We start from the raw sequence: 6683 nt of genomic DNA, 5'->3' as shown, positions 1-6683 counted from the left end.
GACAGCTCTTGGGTGGTCCATCAGTGATCTTAAGGGCATTAACCCAGCCAGATGCATGCACAAGATCCTATTGGAGGGTGATGCCAAGCCAGTGGTCCAACCACAAAGGCGGCTGAACCCAGCCATGAAGGAAGTTATGCAGAAGGAGGTTACTAAATTACTAGAGGCTGGGATTATTTATCCTATTTCTGACAGCCCCTGGGTAAGCCCTGTCCAAGTCGTCCCTAAGAAGGGAGGCATGACAGTGGTTCATAATTAAAAAAATGAACTGGTTCCTACAAGAACAGTTACAGGGTGGCGTATGTGTATTGATTATAGAAGGCTCAATACAGCCACCAGAAAGGATCATTTTCCTTTACCATTCATAGACCAGATGCTAGAAAGACTAGCAGGTCATGAATACTACTGCTTCCTGGATGGATATTCAGGTTATAATCAAATTGCAGTAGATCCCCAGGATCAAGAAAAAACGGCATTCACATGCCCATCTGGAGTATTTGCATACAGAAGGATGCCATTTGGCTTGTGCAATGCACCTGCAACCTTTCAAAGGTGCATGCTCTCTATCTTCTCTGATATGGTAGAGACGTTTCTGGAAGTCTTCATGGATGACTTTTCAGTATTTGGAGACTGATTCAGCTCCTGCCTTAACCATTTAGCACTTGTTCTGAAAAGATGCCAAGAGACCAACCTAGTTTTAAACTGGGAAAAATGTCACTTTATGGTGACTGAAGGGATTGTCCTTGGGCATAAAATATCAAACAAGGGAATAGAGGTGGATCAAGTTAAAGTTAAAGTAATTGAAAAATTACCACCACCTGCCAATGTTAAGGCAATCAGAAGCTTTCTGGGGCATGCAGGATTCTATAGGAGGTTTATAAAGGATTTTTCAAAAATTGCAAAACCTCTGAGCAATCTGCTAGCTGCTGACACGCCATTTGTGTTTGACACAAAGTGTCTGCAGGTGTTTGAGACCCTGAAAGCTAAGCTGGTCACAGCACCAGTTATTTCTGCACCAGACTGGACATTACCCTTTGAACTAATGTGTGATGCCAGTGACCATACCATTGGTGCAGTATTGGGACAGAGGCATAACAAGCTTCTGCATGTCATTTATTATACTAGCAGTGTTTTAAATGATGCCCAGAAAAATTACACAACGACAGAAAAAGAATTACTTGCAGTGGTTTATGCCATTGACAAGTTTAGATCCAACTCAGTAGGATCAAAAGTGATTGTGTACACGGAGCATGCTGCTCTTAAATATCTACTCACAAAGCATGATTCAAAGCCCAGGCTCATAAGATGGGTGTTGCTTCTGCAAGAGTTTGATATAGAAATAAGAGACAGAAAAAGAACAGAGAATCAAGTAGCTGATCACCTGTCCCGGATAGAACCAGTAGCAGGAGCATCCCTCCCTCCTACTGAGATCTCTGAAACCTTTCTGGATGAGCAATTGTTTGCTGTTCAGGAAGCTCTGTGGTTTGCAGACATTGCAAACTATAAGACACAAGGTTCTCCTTTTGTAACCATGGAGAGGAAGCATGAAAAGCTTCTCTCACTGCAGAGTCAACCAAAGCCCCCACAGTCCAACTCTAAGTTTGGTGTTGGGAGGCCACAACCAAACTCTAAGTTTGGTGTTGAACCCCCACATTCAAACTCTAAGTTTGATGTTGGGAGGTCCCAACCTTGCTCTAATTATCTGTGAAACTCCATAAGAGCTCATTGTCCAGTTAAGGACAATAAAGAAGCGCTTGCTGGGAGGCAACCCAGCCAATCACAATTTAATTTTATTTGTTTTTGCTAATTAATTTTTACAGGTATATGTCAAAGTATTTTCAAAAGGTAAAATAGCAATTGATTGGATTCACAGAGTTACAAGGGAATTTGGAAGCTCACTGGCGTGAAAAAGCCAGTAAAAAACATTTTGGGCGTTGAACGCCCAAAAGAAGCACCCACTGGGCGTTCAACGCCAGTAAGGGTAACCATCTGGGCGTTAAACGCCAGAAAGGAGCATCTTCTGGGTGTTGAACGCCAGAAAGAAGCACCTTCTGGGCGTTTAACGCCAGATTGACAGCGTCCTGGGCGTTCAGAAAAACACCCAGTGACAAAGGACTTCCTGGCGTTCAACGCCAGAAAGAAGCAACAGCTGGGCGTTGAACGCCTAGGAGAAGCAGCAATTGGGTGTTAAACGCCCAAAACAAGCAGCATTTGGGCGTTTAACACCAGAATGGTGGGGAGGAGGTAAAATTCGTTTTTCTTCACAAATTTTCTAATTTTTATGTTTCAATTCATAATTTCTTGCATAAACATGTTTTAAAATATCATCCTTCAATTCCAAAAATTTTAATCCTAATTTCTAAAATACCTTTTTCAAAAATGTCAAATGTATCTTAATTCATAAACACAAATCTTTTTCCAATCCAAATCTTTTTCAAATCTTTTTCAACTCATCATATCTTTTGGATTTCAAAATTGCCTCTCCCTCTATTCCTCTCCTTTCCTTTCTTTTGCTTAAGGACAAGCAAACCTCTAAGTTTGGTGTGAGTTGCCATGATCACTGAGGTAAAACTCATCAAGATCATGGCACCTAAGGGAACAGGAAGAGCAAGGATGTGAACTGAAGGAACTAAAGCGTCAGAAGCTATTCCTTGAAGGACCAAGCACCCCACAGACTAGAGGAACATCCACTTCCCAAAATACAGGTTGTTAAGTTCTAATTTTAAGCTTTAACTCTGTGATAGTATTTTTATAGAAATTTACCTTAGAAGTTATATAGGAGTAGTAGTAATTAGTATCTCTATTTTGATTTTATCTCCAAATAAGCTATAATTTATTCTTCTCATCATTATCAAACATGAATAAATTAGTAGATTCTTAGAATAAAGAGGCAATATTTTTTTGAGTTCTTAATAAGGAAAATTCTAATTATTTATATGTGGTGGCAATACTTTTTGTCTTCTGAATAAATGCCTGAACAGTGCATATTTTTTATATTGAATTTTATGAATGTTAAAATTGTTGGCTCCTGAAAGAATGATGAACAAGAGAAATGTTATTGATGATCTGAAAAATTATGAAATTGATTCTTGAAGCAAGAAAAAGCAGTGAAAAACAAGCTTGCGAAAAAAAAAGTGAAAAAAAATTACAAGGAATCATTGGATCAAGAAAGGGAATAAAAGCCAACAGCCCTTTAAAACCAAAAGGCAAGGGTGAAAAGGATCCAAGGCTTTGAGCATTAGTGGATAGGAGGGCCCAAGGAAATAGTTCTAGGCCTAAGCGGCTAAATCAAGCTGTCCCTAACCATGTGCTTGTGGCATGCAGGTCCAAGTGAAAAACTTGAGACTGAGTGGTTAAAGTCATGATCCAAAGCAAAAAGAGTGTGCTTAAGAGCTCTGAACACCTCTAACTGGGGACTTTAGCAAAGTTGAGTCACAATCTGAAAAGGTTCACCCAGTCATGTGTCTGTGGCATTTAGTATCCGGTGGTAATACTGGAAAACAAGGTGCTTAGGGCCACGGCCAAGACTCATAAAGTAACTATGTTCAAGAATCAACATACTACACTAGGAGAATCAATAATACTATCTGAATTCTGAGTTTCTATGGATGCCAATCATTCTGAATTTCAAAGGATAAAGGGAGATGCCAAAACTGTTCAGAAACAAAAAGCTACTAGCCCCGCTCATCTAAATTAGAATCTGAGCTTCACTTAAAACTCGGAGATTTTATTACTCCTTAAATTCATTTTATCCTATTTTATTCATCTAGTTGCTTGGGGACAAGAAACATTTTAAGTATGGTGTTGTGATGAGCGGATATTTTACACGCTTTTTGGGGGTAATTTTATGTAGATTTTAGCATATTTTAATTAGTTTTTAGTAGAATATTATTAGTTTTTAGGCAAAAATCATATTTCTGGACTTTACTATGAGTTTGTGTATTTTTCTGTGATTTCAGGTATTTTCTGGCTGAAATTGAGGGAGCTGAGCAAAAATCTGAGTTAGGCTGAAAAAGGACTGCTGATGCTGCTGGATTCTGACCTCCCTGCATTCGAAATGGATTTTCTGGAGCTACAGGAATCCAATTGGTGCGATCTAAATGGCGTTGGAAAGTAGACATCCAGGGCTTTCCATCAATATATAATAGTCCATACTTTGCGCGAAAATAGATGACGTAAACTGGCGTTCAACGCCAGTTTCATGCTGTTGTCTGGCGTCCAGCGCCAGAAACAGGTTACAAGTTGGAGTTCAACGCCAGAAACAGGTTACAACCTGGCGTTGAACGCCCAAAACAGCCCTAGGCACGTGAGAAGCTTAAGTCTCAGCCCCAGAACACACCAGGTGGGCCCCAGAAGTGGATTTCTGCACTATCTATCATAGTGTACTCATTTTCTGTAAACTTAGGTTACTAGTTTACTATTTAAACAACTTTTAGAGATTTACTTTGCACCGGATGACATTTTTAGATCTAAATTACATACTTTTTGATGGCATGAGTCTCTAAACTCCATTGTTGGGGGTGAGGAGCTCTGCAGCGTCTCGATGAATTAATACAATTACCTTGGTTTTCCATTCAAACACGCTTGTTCCTATCTAAGATGTTCATTCGCGCTTAAACATGAAGAAGGTGATGATCCGTGACACTCATCACCTTCCTCAGATCCATTAACGTGTGCCTGACAACACCTCCGTTCTACATCAGGTTGAATGAGCTTCTCTTAGATTCCTTAATCAGAATCTTCGTGGTATAAGCTAGAATTGATGGCGGCCACTCTTGAGGATCCGGAAAGTCTAAACCTTGTCTGTGGTATTCCAAGTAGGATTCAAGGATTGAATGGCTGTGACAAGCTTCAAACTCGCGATTGCTGGGCGTGATGACGAATGCAAAAGGATCAATGGATCCTACTCCAACATGATCGAGAACCAACAGCTGATTAGCCATGCTGTGACAGAGCATCTGGACCATTTTCACTGAGAGGATGGGAGGTAGCCACTGACAATGGTGACACCCTACATACAGCTTGCCATGGAAGGAGCCTTGCGTGTGGAAAAGGATTTCAAGGAAGAGTTGAAGTCAGAGGACAAAGCATCTCCAAAACCCCAACATATTCTCCATAAATAAAGTAACAATTACTTATTCCAAACACTTTTACTTCTTACAATTAAATCCAAATAACCTTATTGGCATCCTGACTAAGATTAATAAAATAAACATAGCTTGCTTCAAACCAATAATCTCCGTGGGATCGACCCTTACTCACGTAAGGTATTACTTGGACGACCCAGTGCACTTGCTGGTTAGTGGTACGAGATCTAAGAAATTTTGATTTTGATAATTGGGATTAAGATTTCGTGCACCACTTTTGTCTGCTCTTAAAAAAGGTTGCATCTTTTAATGGTCTCTGCTTGGCGTGCTTTTTGCTGTAATGATTTTCTTGTGTTTTTGCTTAAAAGTGTTTGCTGTTTTGAATTCTTTTTGAGAAATGCTGGGATGCAAACTTCACACTATTTTTCTGGAAACCTTGCCTTGTTACTGCCTCCAAAGGATGCCCCAGAACTTTGGTTTGAGTCTTGGGATTTTCCTTTTCTTGCTTTTCATTGCTTGAGAAGTATTGACCGAGTTGTTTTTTTCCTTTGTCTGAGATGTTTGTAGTAACCTCATCTTCTTTTCTTACTTGTAGGATTAGTTGGCCTCATGTCTTCTCGCAATAATATTGTAGAGATGTCGTCTAGAGTTCCCGAGGGGATATCCGATTGTCTGGACTCCCTTGTTTTGTTGTGTGTTTCTGTTATGGATGCTGAATTTTGCACAGAACTGAGGAAGTGTCATAGGAGTTGTGGTAACAATGCCTGTGAGGAAGATTACGAGCTTGTTGCCCCTGATTCTGACGAGAGAGTTTGCTTTCCAACTTCTGTTGAGGGAGAGCGTCCCTTCTTTTATGCTTACGAATACTTCTTCAGTCAGTTGAACGTTTCTTTTCCCTTTACTGCTTTTGAAACCGACCTGTTGTGGTCATGTAACATTGCTCCATCCCAGCTTCACCCAAATTCCTGGGGTTTTATTAAAATTTTTCAGCTCCTCTGTCGAGAATTAAATGTAACACCCTCTCAAACGCTTTTCCTTTACTTGTTTGTTTCTGCCAAGCCCGGCGGTTCTTCGAAAAAGAAAGCTTCCTGGGTTTCCTTCAGGTCTACCCGGGGCCATAAGGTTTTTGCTATGTATGATGAGTCTTTTAAAGACTTCAAGAATTATTTCTTTAAGGTTCGTGCTGTTGAGGGGGCCCGCCCCTTTTTTCTTGATGAAAATGATGAGCCCTCTTTCCCTCTGGAGTGGCAGAGGGATGTGAGAGTGTCTCGCTATACCTGGGAGATGCTTGATGATGTTGAGCGTGCTTTTGTAGTCGTTCTTGAGGATCTCTGGGGGAAACCACCACATCTTGATACAAAAAGATTTTTGAATGACCCGTCCTTGGTTCAGACTGTTTTGGGTATTTGTCTGACTTGTTTCTATACTTGTTTCCTTTTTCTTCCTCTCATCGAATTTGTAACTCTTTGTTGTAGCTGATTTTGTATTTGCAGAGATGTCAAAGAACAACGACTCCATGAAGGCCTTCAAAAGGGCAAAGAAGGCAACTGCTGCTCTGAACATCTCGGCCAAGGTGGCCGGCGAGGGATCTTTACA

This window comes from Arachis hypogaea, chromosome 10 (genome assembly GCF_003086295.3).
Source record: "Arachis hypogaea cultivar Tifrunner chromosome 10, arahy.Tifrunner.gnm2.J5K5, whole genome shotgun sequence".
Classification (NCBI taxonomy): domain Eukaryota; kingdom Viridiplantae; phylum Streptophyta; class Magnoliopsida; order Fabales; family Fabaceae; genus Arachis; species Arachis hypogaea.
Note: the sequence above shows the minus strand (reverse complement) of the source record.